The 25,493-nt window shown below is 38.4% G+C and overlaps 1 protein-coding gene across 2 annotated transcripts in view; it reads left to right on the top strand.

Annotated features, from left to right (window-relative positions):
• Positions 1–1,520: 1,520 nt before the first annotated feature.
• LOC129770900 (zwei Ig domain protein zig-8) overlaps positions 1,521–25,493 on the top strand; it is a 702,824-nt gene continuing 678,851 nt past the window's right edge. For both annotated transcript variants that reach the window (XM_055774072.1, XM_055774071.1), the window contains exon 1: positions 1,521–3,346. The gene's annotated coding sequence lies outside the window, so the exon portion shown is untranslated. The remainder of the gene's footprint in view (positions 3,347–25,493) is intronic.

Below are 25,493 nucleotides of genomic sequence, written 5' to 3'. Positions count from 1 at the left end.
AGGAATTTTATAGTGAAAGGTAAATTCAACGGATTCGAATAGAAGATCAATCAATGAACAGTTCTGCGATTGGACCCATGAACGTCCGCTTAGTGAGAATATGTGATAACGAAAAATAAATTTTGGACGGGACGAAGTTTGCCGGATCAGCTAGTACTACATATATTTCCATGCGACTCGCAAACTGCATGAGCTATCATATGCATATATGATTTTCCAAGTTATGCGCTTTAATGTTTGCTGGGTGGTTCAACGTGACGATATTTGGCAAGACACTCTGAAGACATTGTATGAATCGTTTTGTAATTTCGATCAATTAAACATGTTCTGAAATATTGTGTATAAAATTATATTAAAATAAAAAACACTAAAATATTGAGTTATTTTCACATCGTTTTTTATGCAATATGATGACATGTACAAGCATATTTTCATGTCGTGTGGAGTGTTCGAAGCACTCACACTGTAGGATGCTGTTATACATTATTAAGATTGACTATAATTTTGGAATTAGTGTTTTTACTGGTTTACGAAAACATCAAGTGGGCCGTTTTGTCAAGCGTTTTATGCACTTTTCCCTTATCCCTTTTTTGCGAGGATATATTACATCTGCCACCTTTATATTACATCTGTTTTCTTTGCTTCCGTCGCCACATATCGTTCTTCAATCGTATCAAATATTTGTTTCACTAAACTAATCCAGTAACGATACACGAAAGACTGTCGATTAGTTTTTGATGGAGGGAGCGTTTGTTCTGAGCTGATTCGGTACCTCATCAAATCAACATTATTTCTGATGCTAATGTAGTCATTATCATAAGCCCTTACAGTTTCCCCGTCAACGTTCATTGAGCTGGCGCGGATTAGTACCTCTCCCCCAAAGAATAGCGAGCCGAAATTTTAAAGAACCTGCCTGAACAGAACAATAAATTTGTTCATAAATATTTGCTCTCCAACTGAAATATTCTTTCCTCACGTTTTCCACCCGAGGCGTTACTCAAACGAACGCTGACACGTGCACAGTTACGCTCTCTCCCACTAGTGCCAGTCTGATACTCTGTTTGCTCTCCCCAATCTACCTCACCCCTCCCGTACCGGTCACGACCTGCGGGGGTCCGACGAACAACGCGAAAATTGGAATGAATCCCTCCGCCATTCCTGTGCTGTCCATATTCTCGGAAGCAATCCCTTTCCTCACTCACACAAACACACGCAAACACTGGGGCTAGGATTCGCCGTATCCATACCTAGGTCAAGAAAAACAGCTGGCCATCTCACCGTCTCACCGTTTGATCGAAACAATCGACGTGAGCAGTGCTCACTGGTCCGCTCTGCGCATGATCCTCGATTTTCCTGTGCTCTATCTCGCAGGATATCCCCCCGAAGAGAGCGGAGCGAGAGAGATCGAAGAAATTTGTTGGGAACGGGCGTTTTCCTCCACGCATCCCACAATACAGTGGATGGCTATACCTTCGGCTCTCTCCTGCGTCCGATGCGAGCTTCAGTTGGGTAGAAGGTGCTTACGGAAAATCATCCTCGAGGAAGATTTCCAGTAGATTTCACCGTGGCGTGCGGTTCAACACGACCCCGTTCTGTGTATGTAGTGCGCGTTTAGGATTGTGCATTTTCCACCGCTGTTGGGTGTACTTTTGGAAAAAGATTCCTGCACAGGCAAGGATAATTCCGGCCGGGAGTGGGTCGGACGGACGGACAACCGGACGCGGTGTGTTTTGAGTGATTCCAGGTGCGTAATAATTCCGCGAAAAGACCGGAATCGATTGGTGGTGCGTCTCCAGCAAGGATATAGCCTCCGTGTCCAGAGATCCGCACGGGGACGAGAGGGTGAAGAGTGAAAATACTGAAATATTCACTGCAGCTGGAGGAGCAGAAACAGGAAACGAAAAAAAAACACGAATAGTGATATATATTCACCCAGCACCCGAAGAGTGCGAAAATCGATTTAGTCCTTCGACTTTCTGGGGCTACCGCCTGCCTCAGTCGGACCAATAGGAATGTGTGCTAATGAATGAATTGAAATTGGTGAATATTTGTTTGCAGTTGTGGGATTCGTGACCTACGGCCGAACGCTGGAGTGAAGGCAGTCAATCACGAAAGCAACAAATCGTGAAAACGGGTGTTATTGTTGTGTTGATTGTGTCCGAGGTCCCTTTTCCGAGAAGTGATGTTCGCGTGTGAAACGCTGGGACGAATGACCAGCGCCGGAATGGAAACGAATGTGTAAAACATGTTTACAATTTTATGATGGTTTAGACGATGGAATGAAATTATAATAAGCACGTAAACAGCCCAAGGGTCGTTGATACCGGCGACTGTAACAGAGGAAATATAATCAATGATCGTGACCTTCGGTGTGGAAAGCCGATGATCGTTGCAAATATCAGTAAATAGTGGATTTGTTTTTGTCGTATTTCGTGTTTGTGACAGAAAAAAATCAAGCGAAACGGTGTGAATAAAATTGAAACATTTGTTCAATCGAATTATATCAATTCGATCAATTAGTGTCAAATGAAATAATGACTCTACCGAAACCACAACTATATAGAGTCCACTTTCAGCGCTAACGAGCTTTTGAGAAAGCAGCAGAACTCAATCGACAGCGTGAGTTGAACAATTGGCCGAACATCGCACCACCTACGAACAGAAAAGGATCCCACGAACCCGCCAGACAAGGGGATGATGAAATTTCTTCCTCTGCGTGGCGGCGGATTCTGAGCCCTGCTGCCTCTGTTCGGTCCGGTCAATAAGTCAAGAGCGGCAAGTGTCGAAATATGTGCTCCTTCTCCATCCAGCAGTGAGTGCCAAATCCTCGCCGGAAATCCATGGCACAGCTGCTTTTTTTTTCTTCTTTTTGACGAGGCCAAAGAAAGAAAGTGAAAGCGCTCTAGCCTCGCGCGTTCGTGCCATAAATTGATGCTGTTTAGTGCGGCAAAATTTCCAATTTTATGACGGTGCCGCAGTTTTAGTGGTTCCCGTGCTCCTTGCCCAACTTGTGTGTGTGTTTGTGTTCGTGTGTTTTTTTTTTGTTTGGGCGTCAATATATTTGATTTTCCCACAAAAAGCGAAGGTCGTCCCAAAAACAAGGCCAAAAGGTTCTTTTACGATGCAGCGCGGACGTTTCGTGAGGCCGGGCCAAAGCGAATATAAATATCGATAGAGGCGAAAAATTGGGCAACAGGAAGAGCAATCGATACGTGTTTAAAATTCAGCCGACGGTTTGCAGAGCATTAACAACTGTCTGCGAATGAAGAGAAGATTATTGTTTTTGTATTAACACCTGTTCAAATTGTACGTGGTTCGAGGCGACGGATAATCGGAAAAATTCGAGGTGAGCATTGCAAATAATTTTGTCGTCGTATTTTTACATAATATTTGAATCAAGTTGAAACTGAAGTTTGTAATTCGTTAAATATTGATTTCACACTGATAATGGCACTCAAGGGATCAGAAGAAAAGGTAGTTACTTTTGCGATTCCTTTGGAATACCCATAGATCTTTTTCACAATTTATGAGTATACTAACATTACAACAAAATATCAAGCAACAAACAGCGTAATTTTTGTTAATTCGTTTTTTTTTCAAGGATGCTCAAGATGTGGGTTTTTTGGTTTTACAAACAATACTATTTGGTTCCATCGAGTTTCTTGGATTCTAAAACAAACAGTACAATATCGATTCAATCATTGATCATAATGTAGTTTTATACTCGGCTTTGCGCGACATTTATGCTACTTTTTAATCGTCCTTCAATACCCTCAATTAACATTTTCAAATGATATTTGAAGTTAAACACTGTTTGGTGACACAAACTGTATCCAATCTACCGCAAAAATCACACGAGGATGAATCGACCTCCTACGCGATGGCAGAAAAGTTTTTCCTCGGATATTAATAATATCTAAAAATAGAACAGATTTGGCATCAGATGACAGGAAACATCAACTGGTATTCTCAGAAATATCTTCCCACTGCGATCTTACTGCAGGGGAGCTTTATGGGGATTTTTGATGTGCCCACCAGATTGCCATATAATTGTTTACATGATGTGTAATTTAAATATCCTAGATTCAGTGCGAACAGAAACCAACCTCGCACGTTATTTTTGAGACTTGTTGTTGAGACTGTTGTTCGAGCATAAATTCTTTAGTTACGGATCGATTTTTCGGTAAACGAAGGACAATCCGACAATTTAAAGGTTCGTACAAGCTCCGTTTTCTTAACGTTCAAATGAACCTTTTATCAAAATATATCAATTACTTAATATCTACCGTTTACAGAGTTAAATTTCACCTTAACATATAACTTATTTTCTATATACATAAGACTAACAATTTAATATTAACTAAATATAACACCAGATTAATTGGACAGGATTAGGAGGGAGCGAGTGGAGTAGTTTGGTTTAATGAGGAGGGAAGGGATCAAACAGAGATATCATTTCTTTTAAGAAATTGGTAAAGAGAAAGTATAAGGTTTAGGTCACGACTTGCTAAGATGTGTGTAACCGGTAAGGCAGATTGCCTTCCTAGTGCCCTGAGTGAATCCGATAGCCCTGGTAGAATGAAAGTTTATACAGGACCAGACCACATGGTCGATGTCATGATAACCATCACCACAAACGCAAATATTACTATCAACGATCCCATTGCGATACAGGTGTGCGTCTAACAAGTAATGATTGGACATGAGGCGGGACATCACGCGAATGAAGTCCCGACCTACATACAATCCCTTGAACCATGCATTTGTCAATACCTTGGGAATAATTGTATGTAACCAGCGACCCATATTATCTTCACTCCAATTGTGTTGCCAATTGGAGAGTACATAACTTCGAGGCAGTGCCGCAAATTATCAAAATTTATTCACGAATGAAGGAATTAGCTTTCTCCCAGTGTTGGATGAATTCTCTTCTGTTGAAACTCAACACCATATCTGTCATAATGAGTATAACAGTATTGAGTATAAGTACTGAACGAAAACAGCATGAATGAATTTCGAAAAGCCTGCATTCAGGCTCTTTCATTATTGTCAATAATTTCAGGTGAATATCACGAACGTTAAGTTGATCTTCATCGCTTGCAATGAATTTTTATTGAAAACGTGTTAGATTTCCATATTTAGAAAAAAAGGACAAAGAAAGGACCAAAGGCAACATTAGTTTCGTTGAGCGTTGGATTTTATATCATTGGTGGTTATTTAGAGCCAGTATCATTAAACCGTAAATCAAAACATGAAACGAGTAGGTCGTTTCATGGAGATTCAAATTGAGTTATCGGAAATAGAGATAGAAATAAAATGAATTATTCTGAAAGATTCGTTAGGGTTCGCAATCGAAAAGAATTGAGAAATCATTCTTTTCCATTCTGAGCGCCGAGCGAAACAGACCAAAAGTGAAGAGAGTGATTTTAAGTATTTTTTTAAATAATTTTTCGGAGTGATTTGAATAATCAAGAAAATAATAAATCGTGAGTTGTGCGATTATTCAAATCCAATAAAAGCTAATTGTGTACAGTAGTACAATTAACTAAACGAACAATAGTTTAGAAAGTAAGTGCAGCCCTGTGCTTTGCACCTGTAGAAACGAAGCCTTATTGGCTCCGTATCTGAGTCCGTATCATTGTCGGTGCGAAATCGGTGCATCGGCAAATCCCCCGGAGTGATCTATCGCCTCGTGGTTGCGTACCGCTATAGACCATTCTGAAGTGCGTTGGCCATCGAGAGGGAAGCTCGTCTCCGGGGAAGTCCACCAACGCCAGCGAGATTTGTCGGAACTCACGTCGGTAAGAAGTTCGGTGTATGAGGGGTGTGAAACACCACGCTGCTCCACTTATTGGAAAACCCCACCGGGGCTGCACGGGTGAACCCATACCGGTAAAGAAATTTACGAGAGTGAGTACCCCAAAACCATAAACATATATGAACGGATATCACCATCAAGTTACATTTTCACCAACACCAATTAGTAGGGACTAATATTGTAGAAGGAAAACACAGAGTTAGGAAAACATAAAATGAACAGTGACGTCACAAGAAAATTCGAAATTGTTGGGAATTAGGGGTTAGGTGTTTGACAAAAATAAAAAACAAACAATCAGATAATTTCTGAAAAATTTTGGATTCTTTTTAATTAAAGTTTTAGCAAACTAATTTTCCTAATTTACAGGAAAATTAGTTTTTTCCCTTTGGTTAGAAAGAAAAGATCGGTTTCAAAATTGGAAAAAGGAAACCTTTCGGATTATGTGAATATATTTCTTTGAAAGTGTTGGAGAAGCAAATCTAAGGAGGAGGAGGTACACGCTAGTTCGGGCATCCATTCATCCGAATCCCGACAGAGGACCTCGGTCCTCTGGCGCAAAAGTCGGCGATTTTGCAGGCCTACGCAGGACACCCCCTTCATACGAACAATATTAAACACATTTCCCATATGATTGGACGATATGCCATTTTCGGCCAATCGGGAGTAGATTCATGCAACATAGTTAGAGTTAAACTATACATCCATTGCCGAAGTCGCCAAAACAAGAATTTTGTGTGATGAATGGCCATCCTTTACCATTAATCGATTTCATTCTCAACTGGTTGACGGCGAATTGTATGCTTTGATTTTCACTAACAGGCAATGATCTTCAGTTTAGTCGCTTCGAATATCATAACGAAAATGAAGAAGCAAATGAAAAATGAACTTCACGGCAAGCTGATGTTGATATTCATTCCACTAGTGTTCATTGATAGTGTTGCTCCATATTTATCGACTCTCGCTTGAGCAGTAGGTTATCAATACAAAGCAGGCTGTACATCGCCGTGTTTGAATGTCGTGAACGTGAATATTTTTGGCACTGCTACGAGGAGTACAAAAAAATCATGATAGGTTATTTGTCGCTCAAAAAAGGTGCCTTCCAAGGTCCCGAGCTTAGCTAACGAGTCCGCTTTCTCGTTACCTTAATGGAGCAATGAGCTGGGACCCAAGCTTATGTAATTCTAAAAGATTTTTTCCATTAGTCTACCCAAAAATGAAACACAAATTTCTGCATTACTCGAGAATTAATCAAGCAAGTAGAACCAAATTAGGCATATGGAGGTTTTAGTGGGCGCGAAACGTTTTTATGGTGAAAAGACACTTCTCCTTCTTCTCTAAGGGGGCTGCCATACAAATGAAACACAAATTTCTGCATAACTCGAAAACTAACCAATCAAATGGAGCCGAACATGGCATGTGAAGGTTCTAGGGGGTATGCGATGCGGCTGCCAAACAAATGAAGCATACATTTCTGCATTTCTGGAAATTTCGCATGTGAAGGTTTTTGAACACGAAAAATGTTTCTATAATGGTATGACACCCCTCCCTCCTCTGAAATGGAGAGGGGTTCCCGTAAAAATAATACACATATTTCAACCAAACATATTCCAACCAAACATGACAATTGATTTTTTTTAATGTGATAAAACGCACTCCTATATCTTCTTCTATCTATATAAATCTATATAAATAAAAATGGATCACCGAATGTGTTGATAAGAGGAAAACTCCATGAAACGGAAAAAACGGAGAACATCGGCGAAACTCATTACGGAGAATGTGATTATTTTATTCAAGTGTAATGATTGTTTATCAGACCGGGGTTGTGGTGAGCAGAACTATGTTACCTAGGATGTGAAAAAGATAGAACAAGAGGTGCAGAAGTTACCTTCACTCTCTTGCTCGATCACACACATGCGAGATCACATCGTAGCACAGATAGACAACGCGCTGAAGATCGGGATGGAAGAATTGAGACAAAATGTAAATGGGTCTCTCGAAAAATTAATTGGTGAGAAAATGGATTCGATATCTTCAAGTTTTTCATTTAATGCGCAAACAAATCTAACTGCAATGAATAATTCGCTGAATGAAGCTGGCACGATTCCTACAGAATCGCACCAAAATAAACGATAGAAACGTAAATTTGTAAATAGTGAAAATGATGATGTATTTCAAGATAAAATAAGTTTCGCGGATGTAGTTGAAGGCTCGAATGTAGTTGATGATAGTATCGTATCGGTAATAAATCCTAAAGAGTCCAAACAAGCTTGCGAGGATACTCGTGAAATTTGAAAAACAAAATTAAATCCAAGAACACACAAAATCAGTAACTTTAGAAATGGTAGAGATGGCTCCATTATTGTTGAGTGTGCTACTGGAGCCAATGTGGATGATATGAAAAATAACATCGAAAGCAATCTGGGTGAAGACTATAGAGCTGTAGTAGTGGGCCTGAGCGATGAGTATTCCTCCGATGTCTTCATGGACTATTTAATAAGTCAAAATGAAGGCATCGCAATAAAAGATGTGAAAATAATAAAAATGTACGAAAATCCACGCTTCACATACAACAAGTTTAATGTCGTAATTGAAGTAGATCTTGACACATACAAAAATTTTGTTACGATTACAAAAGAAAATTCGAGAACATCACAATTCCAGAGAATTCTAGAGAGAACATATTTTATTGTCGAGAGTTTTCCTTTTCTTTCGAGTGGTTCTTTGCTTCGCGATGAGTCATACAGAAGCTATTTATTACAATACATAATGCATGATGCAACTTCAATATAACGTGATGCAATTCTCCAGCACGCAGCGCGAAGGAAATTTCTAGAATAAGGCTTCAATAGAAAGCAATGTGTATATGTGTATAATGTGTATATAATGTAAATAGAAAACATATTGCATCGCGCGTGGTAAATAGGCTTATATGCATAGTTAGGAGAGAAAGAGAAGGAAGATATAAAAAAAATGTATGCTCACGTGTGTATAAATACTCGATGAATTTTGAAATAAATAAAAAGTTAATCAGTTACTCTCGGAAAGTCTAAAAGTGTATCAGTTACTTTCGGAAATTCTTAGAGTGCACTTCTCCTGTATATTTTCAGTCCAGCAATAAGCATAGGCCTTTTATGGTACTAACTTGTGCTCGACTAATATTCGCAGAATCATGAACACGCTTCCACAAGATTCCACAAGTACGTGGGGTTAGCACCACGAGTTCAACGCTAACAAATTTGTTAGTTGCGAAGAAAGTAAATGTGGGGTTCGACCGGTGCTCAGTGGCTCCCGCGATTAACGTTTTAAGATGTTTCAAATGTGGATAATTTGGACATAAGAGCAAAGTTTGCAATAATTGTGAAACGTGCTCTAAGTGTAGTAAGAAACACAAAACATCTGAGTACAAGTCAACTGTATTGAAATGTGTTAATTGTTTGAACATGAATAAGGAACGGAAAATGAATTCGGACGTTAACCATGCCGCATTTAGTTCTGAATGCTCAGTTTACAGGAGATTTTATGAATTGAAAAAAGGTAACTTGCGTTTCAATAAATAGCAACCATGTTCCAGAAGAATTGTGAATCTATTTCATATCTAAATATTGCGAGGTTGTCAGCAAACTACGTAATATTACGTATTACGTCAGATTGTTGAGGAAAAGCGTCCATTTTTAGTTTTATTAGCTGAGACACACATTGTTGAAATTGAATCATTTGATTCAATTTTGTATTCCGGGATATAATGTTGCTGCTTGTTTATCACATTCTAGACATACTGGCGGCAATGCTATTTATGTCAAAGAATCAGTTCAATTCAATGTTCGACTAAACGAAGTAATTGATGGTAACTGGTTCTTAGGCATTACAGTTGAACATGGCATGAAGCTGGGTAATTATGGTGTTTTCTATCAGTCTCCCAGCTTCAGTGATCAGCGTTTTGTTGAAAATTTAGAGAATTGGCTCGAAATGTTCATTGTACATAGCAAATTAAGTATACTGGCTGGTGATTTTAATATAAATTGGTGTGACAGCTATAATTCGAATCAATTGAAGCGTTTCACTGATTTCTTCAATTAAACAAACGTTGAATGAATTTACGCACATTTCCCGGCATAGTAAAACTATAAATGACCATGTGTATTCTAATTTAGATAGTATTTGTCCATCAACTGTTATTCATTTAATAATAACCTATCATGAGACTATAATTATTAACGTTTTGGACAATTTCAATAACAACGAAGATTTTGTAAAATTGAAGTGCTGGAGGAAATATTCGAAACATGCTGTTTCGAGCCTTGTCGTGAGAAGCCTGCATTTTCCATTCCATTCGGGTAACTTAGATGAATCTACAGCTCTTCTGCCTAATGTCGTGAAAATGTGTACAAATCAACTAGTTGATCAAAAGTATATATCTATGAGGAACTCAAACAGCGGGTACAGTTTGGATCTTTTACTTCTAAAGCGAAAAAGGAACAAATGGTACAAAAGGTTTTGTAGAACAAATAGGAATCATCATTGGAACATGTACACGATTGCACTCAATAAATATTCACAAACAATGAAGAAAACTCGTTGTGAAGATTTTCAGAGGAAGATTGATCAGCATCAAAACAACAGCAAGGTGTTATGGATAATTTTAAAATCATTGTTAAGACCCAGTAGTTGCAAACCGCAGTCCATAACCTTTAATGGTACATTGGAACAATTTGAGGAAGCAATAGATTATTTTGTCAACAGTGTTACATTGATCAATCAATCCATTGAACTGGTCGATGAACCTGATGAAATGAAACAGCCGGTTAATAGTATTTGTATATTTATTTGAAGATTTTCACCCAATTACATTAAATGAACTTAGAAATATTTGCTTCTCATTAGAAAAAAGGACTGGTGTAGATAATGTTAATGCTAGAGTTGCTCAAGAGATTGCTTTCATGTGATTTGTCACATCTTGCTGGACCTTATTAAAAAATCATTGTTGACTGGGCATGTGCCCCAAGTGTGGAAAGAATTTTTAGTTGTTCCCATTCAAAAGGTTGGACAAAATTTTGGAACTTGTTGTTAAAGGCCTGTTGTTATTTGACTATTTGAATCGTAACTCTTTACTAATACCAGAACAATCGGGAAATCGGGAAGGTCATTCCTGTGAAACCGCTTTGAACTTAGTGTTAGCAGAATGGAACGAAAAACTAGAAGGTAAAGACATGATTGTTGCTGTTTTCTTGGATCTAGAGCGCGTTTTCGAGACAATTTCTAGGCCCTAGTTGTTGAACACGATTAAGCGCTTCGAAATTACGAGTACTGCATATAAATGGTTAGAAAACTTTTTGTATGACAGAACTCAACGGACTGCTTTCAACGATTTCATTTCCAGTCCCGTAGGGAATAATCTTGGAGTACCTCAGGGAAGTGTATTAGGGCCCATTTTATTTATTATGTACATCAATGACATGCGACGAGTTTCACAATACTGCGAAATTAATCTTTTTGCTGATGATACTATGTTATTCATTGCAGCTAAGAATGTATATGAGTAATGGAGATTTGCGTTCTTTAAAGTTCTTTAATGGTTTAAGTATAAGCAATTGAAATTGAACATTAATAAGACTAAATATGTGGTAATCTCGCGAAATCGAATAAATAAAAACGTCTCTATTGTGATTGATGATGAGACCATTGATCGTGTTCGAGAGATTAAATACCTTGGCGTGCTTATTGATGACAAACTTAAGTTCAATACTCACATTCATAATATCATCAAGAAAATTTCCAAAAAGTGTGGAATTTGGTGTCGACTAAGTCTGATTTAACTATTTGCAGTAAAATACAGCTATACAAATCAATCATCTCTTCTCATCTTGACTTTTGTTCTTCCATTTTGTTTTTGGCCGATGAAACGCAAATATCGAGATTACAGCGCTTGCAGTATCAAATAATGCGTTTGATTTTAAATGTAGCAGGTTCACTCACTCATATTTGATGCTGGAAGCTCTGCAGTGGTTATCTGTGAAGCAAAGAATTGTGTGTATTTAACTATGGTGTTAATTTTTTAAGGCTGCCTTGATATTTGTGTGATTGAGTTGAAAGGGGAAGTGACTTTGGCTGATGTCACATTAGGTGGATTCGCGGCGCGATTGTGTGACCACGGCTGGGATGCTGGAACAAAAAATAGTCAACAATAAACATAATATTAAATTCATTGAGTTATATAGACTTACCATATCATTTATTTCTTGAAAATCTATACTCTATTATACTATTAGTAAATGAATTGCGAGTAAATTACGGGATCGTGTTATTTGGTGTTGTAAAATTACAATAGAGTTCAAGTGTGTGCGTTTGACAATATTGATGCATAATACACGAACACTCATATACACTCCGCAATACAAACCGCCGCGGAGCTTCATTTTGAAATCGCTTCCAAAACCGCCCCGCTCTGTGTGACATGGCTCATTCACAATACACTGTAGATCCTCCGCTGCGGTTTTACGGCGAGTCCGCCTAATTTGACATCAGTATTTCATAGATATAGTACTAGAAACGCGGATGAAATAAGAACACCACATTTCTCAATATGTACTTAACAAAATTTTGTCAAGTACATATTGTACATTATTATTATTATTTACTTTTACTTTTATTCATCGGACTATTGTCTACATGAAACTACTTAAAATTATAAACTCCGAATATTCCTAATCCGTGCGAGAAATTGAGCAGAAGATTCTCCAAATTCAAATAGATCTTCAACAGTCGTAAACATACGAACCATAGCTGTGAGTGGTCCATTGTACCCGAAGGCCGTTCGATGATATCGTGGTTGAAGCATGGTTCTAGTTCGTAATGGCCTCGGTGGCACTCGGCTATCCAGCAACGAGAGGAGCCTCGAGCATTCGACCTCAGCATTCAGAAGCTTTGCAACAAAAACCGCTTGTTGATTTTTACGTCGACGTTCCAAGGTATCCAACCTCAGCAAATAGCAGCGATCAGAATATGGTGGGAGATTTTGCGGATTGCGCCATGGTAAACTTCGTAATGCTATCCTGATGAACCTGCGCTGAACACGTTCGATCCTCAAGCTCCATGTTAACTGGCGAGGAAACCAGACCACCGGAACATTTTCCAGGATTGGGCGTACCGATGAGCAATAGAGAGCTTTTAGGCAATGGGGATCAGAGAAGTCTTTTGAGATTTTGGACACAAATCCAAACTGACGATTTGCCTTAGTAATCAGAGCTGAGCGATGAAGGTTGAACGTAAGTTTCTGGTCCATAAGAACACCTAGATCACTGAATTGATCGGTTCTTTGAAGAATTTCACCGTTTATGGTATAGTCGTAAGTGATTGGTTGTTTGATGCGAAAATGAGACATTACCATGCATTTGGGAATACTGACCGTAAGTTTGTTTCGGCAGCACCAGTCAGTAAATGTATCGCATACAGTCCTCAGCAGTCCGCACGATAAAAAACAACTTCAGATCATCAGCATATGCTAGCTCACAGCCACTTGGAGATGGCTAGCAACACATTACATTAAAATACAAAATGAATAGCAAGGGGCCAAGATTGCTACCCTGCGGCACATATTCTGACATATTCGTAAAACACGAAGAAGTAATGGAATCCAATTTTACGCGCAGACATCTGTCAGTCAAATATGAGCTAAGTCACGACGTTAACCTTACTGACACGCCAAGTTCTAATAATTTTTCCAACAAGATATCATGGTTGATGGTGTCAAAGGCTGCTTTGAGGTCAGTATAAATGCATCTACTTGGGCCCCATTTTCCAATTGCTCAAAACTGGTCGTTGTAAAATTAAGTATCTTAGTGGTAACCGAACATCCTGGTAAGAAGCCATGTTGATCACTAGAGATGTAGCATTTGGTGCGCTCGAGAATGATGCTCACAACAATTTCAAATAGTTTTGAGGCAGATTAAAGATTAGTTATCCCTCTATAATTTTTCACGTCTCGTTTGTCTCCTTTTTGTGAACCGGTACCATGAAAGACTCCTTCCAGACTCTAGGAAATTTCGATTCCACGAAATATTTGTTGAATATTCTACACAGTGGCTCAACAAGAGCTCCATTCGTACGGCAATATACGGCAGAAGGGATCCCGTCTGGTCCAGGTGAAATGGTACATTTAATTTTTATGATTACATTAGTTACCATATTGTGCGTTATTTTAAAGGCATCAATGTTAACTACATCCACCGGAACATCCGAAACAGCCGAGATAAGGTCCTCCGAACTAATTAATTCTGAAATAAACACTGACGAAAAATGTGTAGCAAAAACTCACATTTCTCCTCGCCCACTGATGATTCAACATCATTTAAAAAGATGCTGGGAGGTACCGTTCTGAATCATATTTCGGACACTTTGTAATAATATTGTGAAATGCTTAATGCTTTGATGATATAACTGTAAAATTAATATCACAATTGATTCTTTAGATTATCCTCTTGGTTTCACTATCATTTTATATTAGATTTACTTTTAAATTATAACATAGTAGGCAAAAATCTAACAGCATTACTCATTATTGTTTGTTTTTGACGTTCGCTTAGCGTGAGCTGGTATAATATAACGGTTTTTTAATAGTTCAATTTCTCTCGTGTTTCATCCCTGATCATCATCGTTAACAGTTAACTGTTATTGCTTGGTAAGTGTTTCACTGTTGATGATAAAACACATTGAAGTATATTGTAATGTTTCTTCAAAAAATTATAAAATAAAATGTCCGAAATTTGATTCGAATTTTTTTCCTACGATTCATATTTCGGACAATTAAAATTGGTAATACTACAATGTGTGTTTTCAGGTTTATAATGGATGCGAAGCATAAATACAACAAGGGCAAAGTTGAAGACGCTTTGGATGCCATTCGAGCACGATCATCTATCCGTACTGCTGCAACCCAAAATCCAAAATCCTCAGGAAATCCTCAGAATCAGTGTTGGCCAACATGCAAAGTGGATGTGGGCGGATGGAAGCGGATGGATGAGAGCGCATTTGAGATATACACGTATAAATATATACTAGTAATATTGTAACTAATATCAATACACATCATGTTAATAAATAGTAATAGAATATATTTTTTGAGGGACGAACGAAACAGATGATAATCAAAACAGGCTCTACTGCGGCTAAGAGGGGATCCCGGTCAGTAAGGTCGAAAAATCGAATTTCCTTTTTTTACATTTTTGGAAGCTTATGCCATCAGAAATCGATTTTTCGATATTCGATTTTGTTGGAATATTACAGTCAAAAGTATGAGATCACCTTAAGGGATAGAGTATCGTTGTACGAATTTTTGAACGCATTTTTCTCGATACCATATTTTTTCAGCAGGCGGTATCGATATCGATTTAGCCATTCTGGATTTTTTTCGAAAAACCCCTATGTAACGCTTTAGGTGTTGTCCTGAAGTTTCAAAATATTCTTAGGAATTCGTTCTGCGACACGCCATTGCTTCAGAACCGATTCCACTATCAAGTTACCGATTTTTCGTTCACTCAACAAATGGAAAAACATCTACAAATATGCCTTAAACAATAACCAAAATACCCGAACACTTCATTTCTCTCATGTTTGATCATTTTATTGCATCAGTAATTGTACAGAAATACAGGTTGAGCTTAAAACCACAATAAACCGTTATGCAGAAAGAGTGTCCGAAATTTGATTTTGACGTGGTACTACGTCTAACCGGAATATATGGAGGGTAAAATGAAAACCTAAACACAGAACATGCAGGAAAAAATGAAAGATTTCGAATGCTTATAGCTCGAACATTTCGTACTGGATAGGAGAGATGTTTGCATCACTTGATAGGGAATATTTCTACGCATCTATCGCAACTAACAAAATGTTGTTTTTCATTAGATAAACAATTGAATAACTGTAAAATATTAGGCGTTATCTTAACGCCCTAACTGCATCGTTTTGATTGGCCCGATTTACGGTTTCCCTAACACACCCATCAAAACCAAGCAGCCTTGGGGAAATCGGCATTGAAAAAACATGAAAGTAGGGGGACTTTTGTTCTCATCGAAAAATGTTCCCTAACACAGACTTTAAAACCAAGCAGCGAAATCGGCATTGCAGACACACGAAAGAGCCTAGAGGCGAGTGAACTGAAAAGTTTAAACCCTCTTAAAGCCAAAAAGAAGAAGAAGAACACACAAAAGTAGGGGGAGCTTTTGTTCCCACCGAAATGTGTTCCCTAATAGAGATTTCTAAACCAAGGTGCCTGGAGAAATCGGTATTTCAAATTCATGCAAGTCGGGGTTATTTTTGTTCCGACTGGAATGTGTTTCCCTAACACAGACTTCAAAACCGAGGTTTCTGGGGAAATCGGCTCTGCAAATAAATGCAAACTGCGAGTACTTTTGTCCTCGCTTGCCTTTGTGCAGAGTGGAATATGTCTGTCCTAACATGATCTTCTAAACTTAGGAACCTGGGAAAATCGTGCAGCCACTAGAAGCGAATGAACTTCCCAGTTTCAAGCAAATTCGAGATTCGAGAAGTATGTACACTTTTGGGATGTAAACTTCAGAGGGAAATGTAAAATAAAATAATCGTTTGATAATTTTTTTTTGTCTTTATTGGAAAGATTTTCAGCCTTAGGCTGGTTCATCAAACATTTGATAATTCTTCCGTACATATATTTTGTTCTAGTCATCATACCAAACGTAAAAGGTCCGTCATTAAATTTACTTGTAACGCAGAACAATCAATCACAATAAATGAATTGATTTTACACGGCATTTGTTCATTTTTTTCACTCACAGAGCAAATATATTGAACTCAATTGAATTTGGAAACTGTTTCATTCAATCAAGAATTTAATCAATACAAACGAATGATTGCTAAGCTAAGGTAGTTCCACGTCAACCTTGCGATTGTATCATAGATATAACCCACTCATTTTTTCTCATAAATAGTGTCCGAAATTTGATTCTTATCCGCTTCAATTGAAAAACATTTTATTCAATAATTGTTGATGTTTTAAATCAAATAGGCACCAAAGTAGAAAGCCTAAAATCTTATTGAACTAATTTAGTAAAAATATCAACGGAATAGTACATGTGCATAAAGTTTGGATCTGTTTCCTGCATCAAATGCCTTAAGCGTCCGAAATATGATTCAGAACGGTATAGTCGAATTCTTCCGTTTCAAGTTTACATAGCTCCAGAAGCTCTTTGGGTTTCCCCATGTTTTCAACTCGTTGCCGTGCAACGTGCAACAACACTAGCAGAATTTGAAAGAAACTGTATTTCACACGTTAAAGCTGTATTTTCCTAACAGCCAAAAATTAGTTTTTGGTTTATTTTTGACAACGATTTTTACTGACGAAGTTTTATATGAACGGATATCTTAATGTGAACAATTTTTTTCATTTTTTTCTTGTTTTTATTGTTCTCAATGTATGACAATTTTTCTTCAATGTTGTATTTTTTGTTATTCAATTTGTATTCGTCTCTATTCTGTCTGTCATGATCTTGGTGATGATTTACTATTTTTATTTTTATTTTGTTGTTTTTATATTGTAGTAGTTGAAAAACCAAGAAGTGGGTTATATCTGTGATATAACCGCAAGGTAGACGTAAGACCACCGTTGGTTTGCCAATCATCTATTTGAAATTGGATCTGAATCAATTCTTAACGCATGAATGAATGAATATTTTGTAAGATTGCTGAAAGTTTTTCTTGTTAGTGTGTGGATGGATGAGTATTAAGTATGGAATTGTTATTAACATAAAATTCAACTCTTTCGAACTTGTTGGTGGTCACGATACGAACTGATGGAATATGAGTGGCCTTGTAAAAGCAACTGAAGATGTTTGATACATGATTCATTTTAGTTTTCGTGAAAATGACACATGATTTTTCATGATCACTCCATACGCAGAATAGAAACTGAGGGCGCCATTTCACGGTGAAAACGAAATAAAGTCTATATAACCTTGTATAAAATTCGTTTTCATCGTGATGTGGAAATTTTTCATGACCGTTCCATGCGAAAGCAGAACAGAAACTGATGCGAGGGAAAGTACTCACGCCTTGTGTGTGCCCGCTATGATTTCTCAAACACTAATGCAAGCGAGCAAAAGAAATCACAGCCTGCATGTATTCGCTATGACGGTTTCTCCAGGTGCCTAGATTTTGCGTCCGTGTTCGGGAACACATTGCGATCACCAATCATCATCAATGAGCTAGATTGTTATGATTTTAATAGCTTGCTTTCAAAGCAATTTTTAAGCTATTGAAACGATTTTTTGGACCAATAAGTGACAACCATATAATTCGTTGACATTTTATCTTTCGGATGAAGTGATTATTATATCACTTCATCCAGCCGGTAAAGAGGTATTAACGTTCAAAACCTTGCAGTCCAGCATCACTCTCTTGTTTCCGAAACTTTGAACTTACACCCGGTACAGAAATGACAGACGTAGTCCTACGTCAAAAAAACAAGAAGTGGGTTATATCTGTGATATAACCGCAAGGTAGACGTAGGACTATCGTTGGCTCGGTAATTATTTATTTGAAATTGCATCTGAATCAATTCTAAATGAACGAATGAATGAATATTTTGAAAGATTGCTGAAAGTTTTTCTTGTTAGTGTGTGGATGGATGAGTATTAAGTATGGAATTGTTATTAACATAAAATTCAACTCTTTCGAACTTGTTGGTGGTCCCGAAACGAACCGATGGAATTTGAGTGGCCTTGTAAAAGCAACTGAAGATGTTTGATAAATGATTCATTTTTTTTCCTGAGAATAACACGAGATTTTTCATGATCACTCCATGCGCTGAATAGGAACTGAGGGCACCACTTCACGATGAAAACGAAATAAAGTCTATATAACCTTGCATAAAATTCATTTCTTTTTTAACGTGATAAGGCAATTTTTCATGATTGTTCCATGCGAAAGCAGAACAGAAACTGATGCTATTGACGAATTTACGTTAGATTTACAACCAGATGGCGCGTAGAATGATGATGTTTTGTTTTTTTGGTTGTTCAAATTTTTTAGAAAATCAGAATTTATCTTCAAATTTTCCGGATTCACGTATTCTTTCTACGCTAAAAAGGTTAGAAAATCGCCATTTTACAATGTGGTATATATATTTTGAAGAATGGCTTGGTATAATTGTTGTAACTTTAATTTTAACTGTTGCGTTAAAAATACTGCAAATCCTTCTTGTATCGTCCCTAACATTATCAATGATATAATCCAACTTAATATGATATCGATTTCATCACCATTATCCACAGTATTCATAACCTGTATGCATTATCAAATTCAAAATTTTCGAAGATTATCAATGATTTTGATCCAATCGCGTGTTGAAATCATCGTAAATATACAAAGCCCTAACATTCTTACCATATACTGCGGACATTTAATAGTTGGAATGAATCTAAATAGAAATAAAATGAATAATTACCACCGAATCTTGCTTTTCAGTGCGTAGAATAAACAAACATCATCACTTTTGTGGTTCTGCACTCTTATATAGGTGTCGCATTAGCTGATTCAGCTTAGCGTAAATTCGTCAATTGGATTGCATCACGGGAACACCAAGTCGAATGCGAATATTCCTTCACTTGGACGCATTCACATGCAAACAATTTTTCATGACTGTTCCATGCGAAAGTAGAACAGAAACTGATGCGAGTAAAAGTACTCACGCCTTGCATGTGTCCGCTATGGTTTCCCAAACACTAATGCAAGCGAGCAAAAGAAATCACAGCTTGCATGTATTCGCTATGACGATTTCTCCAGGTGCTAATTTTTTGCGTCTGTGTTCGGGAACACATTGCGATCATCAATCATCATCAATGAGCAATGATGATTTCAATAACTTGCTTTCAAAGCAATTTTCAAGTTATTGAAATGATTGTTTGGACTAAAAGTGACAATCATATAACTCGTTGACATTTTATCTTTCGGATGGAGTGATTATTATACCGCTCCATTCAGCCGGTAAAGAGGTATTAACGTTCAAAACCTTGCAGTCCAGCGTCACTGTCTCGTTTTCGAAACTTTGAACTTGACACCCCGGTACAGAAATGACAGACGTAGTCCTACGTCAAAAATAAAATAAAAATAGTCTAAAAAAGTTTGAGCGTCGCGCGCGTTGTACAGATATAAAAGATAATAATTCAAAAGTTTTGTAAGTGCCGGTCTAGAAATTGTTTGTAATAGAAAAAGGCCCGATTTCTCTGGATGGGGATATTCAAAGTCAATCCAAAACAAGGTTGGCGGTTGGACTTGTGTCATGGTGGCCCATTTGGCTGCAAGGGCTTTGTCGGGACCTTGTATCGGCTCTGTGGTGGACAAGACTGAGTATTGGCTTGTCTTTTGACATTGCAATTTTTTGAACTTATATCTGTATTTTTTTTGCCCAACTGATTTAAATGTTGAGAAAACAAAAAAAAATATCTCTGTAGGGGAAGGAGGTGGGACCATCATCATCATCATCATCATCATCATCATCATCATCATCTGCATAATGCGCTATTTGCATACTCAGATGGCGACTACATGGGATGTGACAGACGAAAAAGAAAATCTTTTCCCATCCTTGAAGGAATTTTTGTGTGAATTGTCTGTGTAACAATACGTAATAAATCTAGGCCATTGAACGCCTTATCTTGCTAATGCCAATAAAACTACCCAAACCACCCGTATCATATTTGGGCAAATTCCAAAAACGACTTCCCGGAATCTTTCCGGAAGGAAATAATCCCATCAAGTGGTCAACAGAGATATGCGTAGCCAATAAAATATTTAAAACGGTGGACGTTCGACTAACGTGCCCACTCAGCACTCTTCTGGATAATATCGATCCGAGTGCTGAAAATTGTGGTGCTGATGGTGGTGGTGGGGAAAAGGATAGCAAACAAAATCGACTTCCCCCTTAGCAAGGAGCAAACTTTCATCGCTGGGCGAAAGTTAGCAGGTCGATGGGCATACACTCGATGGCGTGTACTTGATGATGTTCCCCGGAACCTTCGCACCGACCAGAGCACGGCCGTAAGGGGAAAAACCAATTACAAACAGTCGGTGCCGGCGCCGCACCGCAAGAGGGCGAGGTGCGTAAATCATATAGGTTTATCACTTGAGGAAAACCAATGAGTAAGCGAATATTGTTGGCATAATCCCCCTCCGTCTTTCAGTTTGCGAAGACGCCGACGACGTTTTAAGTGAGGAGATTCCAGAAACAGGACGGAGTTGTACACACGGCGCGTACCATTCTGATCCCGAAGGATATGTACTGTAGACATGGCTGGTTGGCAGCAGATTCTCTTTATGGTTATTAAGTTGTAACATATTGGCAGAGATAGTCTTTGTCGGAATTTTGCTGAGCAGGATTTTTTTTAATATTGGAGTTTGATTTGGTGCGCATCGGGGAGCGCCACGATTGAACTTAAAATTCATATCAAAGAATTCCGTTGAGAGTACGGCATTGTATACAACAAAAAATCAATTTATTCACGCTGATCAAACTCCAATTCCATTGTCTGCTATTTCAATTTCATTAAGCAATCTCCGGCCATCGGGAGATATTAGATAGCCACCAACCACTGTACGACCGGAGGAGCTTTTCTTTTCGATAAAATGAAAATTCCCGAAGTGGATTATCCTAATTAAATACCTACAGCTTTTAATTATCACAACAAAGTGAGGAGAAAATGTGTTTTCAAAGCAAAGCAAAAGTCCTGCCGTTCCTCCCACCAACGCACACAGACACAAATCAACAAAGCGAGATACGGATCTGCCGAAATGCCGTAGATTCTTCCCTTCCCCGTGGGTTCTCCCCCACAACAAAATGCCAAATTTTCACGCCTTGGGCTCCACAATTAGCTCGTTCCGGATACCGATCCTCACCGCTCCCCGAGAGACACAATCTTTAATTACATTCGCAAAAACAATCTGTGATTTCTGGTGGTACTTCCGTCGCGCCACCTTTCCCCCAAAGCAGATCAGATTTCTCCCACGACAGTCCCAAGGTCGAGTGGATTGTAGTTCACGTGAAACACGAAAGTATGTGTCTGCTTGTTTGGAATTACAAGAAGTTGGTTCGAATTCGGGGAAACCAGTGCAATCATCTGGATGGTACTGATTTACGTTCAGATCTCTCCTTCTCTCCAAAGCGTTTGTGTAGATGCGTTGAAATATTAAAATGGATTTCGAATTGCGATACAACGTTTTCCGATATTTTCAGTCGAACTTCTTTCCGTCGCTGGAGAAATATACGAAAATTAAGTGCCGTCTTCACCGCTTTACATGAATTTTGACGTGGGACTACGTCTAACCGGAGTATATGAGGATGAAATGAAAACCTAAACAAAGAACATGCAGGAAAGATTCCGAATAAGGTAAATGATTTTAGTTTGTCCAATCGAAAATATGATCATGGTTTGTCCACTTTTTCGAATGCTCTAATTCAGCACACCTTTGTCAAATCAGGTATTCGAATGTTTCAAAACATATAAATGAAATTGCCTTTTACATGATTTATAGCAGTTTGATAGTATATTTTTACGAAATCACATGCTTTGAAGGATTATAAAATACACCATCTATTGGTGTTGATGCGCCCCTCATTTGAGTTAACTTTTAATCGATCACCAGATGATTTTTTGGCACGTATTCAGACCTTTCCTGGATTATAGCACTTACAAATATTGTAAACATCATTCTTGCACACCATTTGTATCCGATTTACATAGCTAAACCATTAAATTAACGCATTTTGATGAACTCAATTCTGATCACGAGTTGTTCAATTCAAAAATGTTGTTTTGTCCACATGATTTCTATGGCAACCTCTTGGCGCGCTACAGTTTGTTTCTTGTGTCCTTCGCACATAGCAGAAATAAAGTTTCTCTATGTTGACTGTCTTGAGGTGAACACTTTTAAAATGCCCAAGAAAATGCGATATTCTGAAGAAAGCCTAAATTATGAATGGATCAATATGATGACAGTAAACTCAAGCAAAGATAAATGCAACATCTACTTGAAAATTCGAATACTTTCATTCAAAAATGGTGATTTCTAAATCCGGACAAACCATGATCATTTTTTGGACAAACCGTAATCAGAGATTTTCAACGCCTTATGATAGTATTAGCAACTAGAGACTGGAGGCTTTTCAACAAACGTATCGATTATAAAGGGTGTGTCACATCAAATTGCATCACGGAAAAAACGCCGTAGAAATTTAATTTTTAGGAATTATATCTTCAGCTTTCGCTTATAATCAGATAAGAGTGTATAGATCACGTTGGCCATGCTTCACTGTCAATTTTTCGTAAATTTGGAAAAATGTCGTCGAACGAAAAAGAGCGTCGTGAATTAATCCTATGCACTCATTTCGAGAATCCGGAGTTGTCACATCGGGACATCGGTAAGATGGTGGGAATCGTCCAATCCACGGTCAGCAGAGTACTAAAACGATACTTCGAGAACCTAACCATCGACCGGAAGGTGAAGAACGGCAAAAATGGATGCTCCGTCAGTGAAAAAGATCACAAGCGCGTAGTTAAGCAGTTTAGACGTGATCCGAGAAGTTCCGTCCGGGATGTCGCCAATAAGCTGAATTTGTCAAGTTCATTCGTCCAGCGGACCAAGCAGAGGGAGGGCCTGCGTACATGCAAGGTTCAGAAGGCTCCTAACCGCGACGAAAGGCAAAACATGGTGGGGAAGACGCGAGCCCGGAAGCTGTACACCGAAATGCTGACGAAGCCGCATTGCCTGGTAATGGACGACGAAACCTACGTCAAAGCGGACTTTCGTCAGCTGCCGGGCCTGTTGTTCTTCTCCGCAGAGGACAAATTCAGCGTTCCGGAGCAGATTCGCAAGCAGAAACTATCTAAGTTTGCCAAAAAGTACATGGTGTGGCAAGCGATCTGCTCTTGCGGAAAGCGGAGCGCCCCCTTCGTGATGACCGGCACGGTAAACGGGCAGGTTTACCTTAAGGAGTGCCTACAGAAGCGCTTACTACCACTATTGAAGCAGCACGAGGGCCCGACCATCTTCTGGCCGGATCTCGCTTCGTGCCACTATTCAAAGGACGTGTTGGAGTGGTACGAAGCCAACGGGGTCACCTTCGTGCCAAAGAAAATGAACCCGCTCAACGCGCCGGAGCTTCGCCCAATAGAGAAATATTGGGCGATTATGAAGCAGGCCCTCCGGAAAAACCCAAAAGTTGTCAAATCGGAGGCGGACTTCAAGAGAAAATGGATTTCTGTTCAAAAAAAACTATAACCTGACGTTGTACAGAACCTTATGGACGGGTAAAGAGGAAGGTGCGAGCATACAGGTTTGGGCTCGAAGTATGAATAAAAAGAAAATGCCAAAAGTTGTTTAATAGTTTTTAGTATAGTATTTTACTGTCTAAAATTTTCAAAAGGATCGGTCTACTGGGCGAATTTCTACAGCGTTTTTTTCGTGATGCAATTTGATGTGACACACCCTTTATGTGATTTCAATGAAGAAAAATCTATTTGCATTTACTAGTTGCGTAGAAACTTCCCAAATCCGACAAACCAAGATCATTTACCCTATTTATAACTCGAACATTTCTTAATAGATCGGGAATATGTTTGCATCAATTGATAGGAAATATTTCTACGCGTCTATCACAATTAATAAAACGTCATAACTGCCTCGTTTTGATTGGCCTGATTTACGGTTTCCCAAACACAGACTTCAAAATCAATGTACCTGTGGGAATCCGCTTTACAAATATACATGCAAGTCGGGGGTATTTTTGTTTACACCAAAATGTGTTCCCCTAACACAGACTTCAAAATCAATGTGCCTGGGGAATCCGCTTTGCAAATATATGCAATCTGTGAGTACTTTTGTACTCGCTTGTCTTTGTGCAGACTGGAATATGTTTCTTTAAATCGTACTTCTAAACTGAGACGCCTGGGAAAATCGTCATTTCAGATACTTTCGTGGTTCGAGAACTACGTAAACATGAGAGATGTAATAATTTCAGAAGGAAATGTAAAATACAATGATCGTTTGACAATTCTACTGTTCACATATTTTGGCAGTCCTAGGTATCATATCAAACTTAAAAGGACGGTCATCAAATTTTCTTGTAACGAAGAAAATAACCTATTGCATTGTATGAATTGATCTTACGTGGCAACTGTTGAAACTTTTTACTCACAAAAGAAATATGTTGAATTCAATTGAATTCGAAAATTGTTTCATTAATTTAAGTTTCATTGTTTCATAATTTAATCAATACAATACAAATGCTCAATAAGGCAACGATAGTCCCACGTCAAATTTGCGGTTATATCAAAGATGTAACCCACCCATTTTTATATTTTCAATTTCAGTCCCTCCCTGATTCCAAGAGACCGAAGAAAACCATGGGAAGGCAAAACACTTTTGTCACTACCGATTTGTAATAAATTGACTTTCAATTCATATGACTGACGCTTTTAGTTCGTTGTTTTACATCCAAAAGTTCGAGTTTCACATTCGATTCCTCCCATAGGGCAATTCCAAATGAAATCGAACTAAAAATGCCGATTAAAAAACTCGTATTTTTGATTCGAACGAAAGTTTGTATTCCGTTTGGTTTGGAGGTAATATTAGTTTTCCACAGCATTTG

Source organism: Toxorhynchites rutilus, chromosome 2 (assembly GCF_029784135.1).
Source record: "Toxorhynchites rutilus septentrionalis strain SRP chromosome 2, ASM2978413v1, whole genome shotgun sequence".
NCBI lineage: Eukaryota > Metazoa > Arthropoda > Insecta > Diptera > Culicidae > Toxorhynchites > Toxorhynchites rutilus.
The sequence above is the reverse complement of the archived record's forward strand: the minus strand, read 5'-3'. Positions and strand labels throughout refer to the sequence as shown.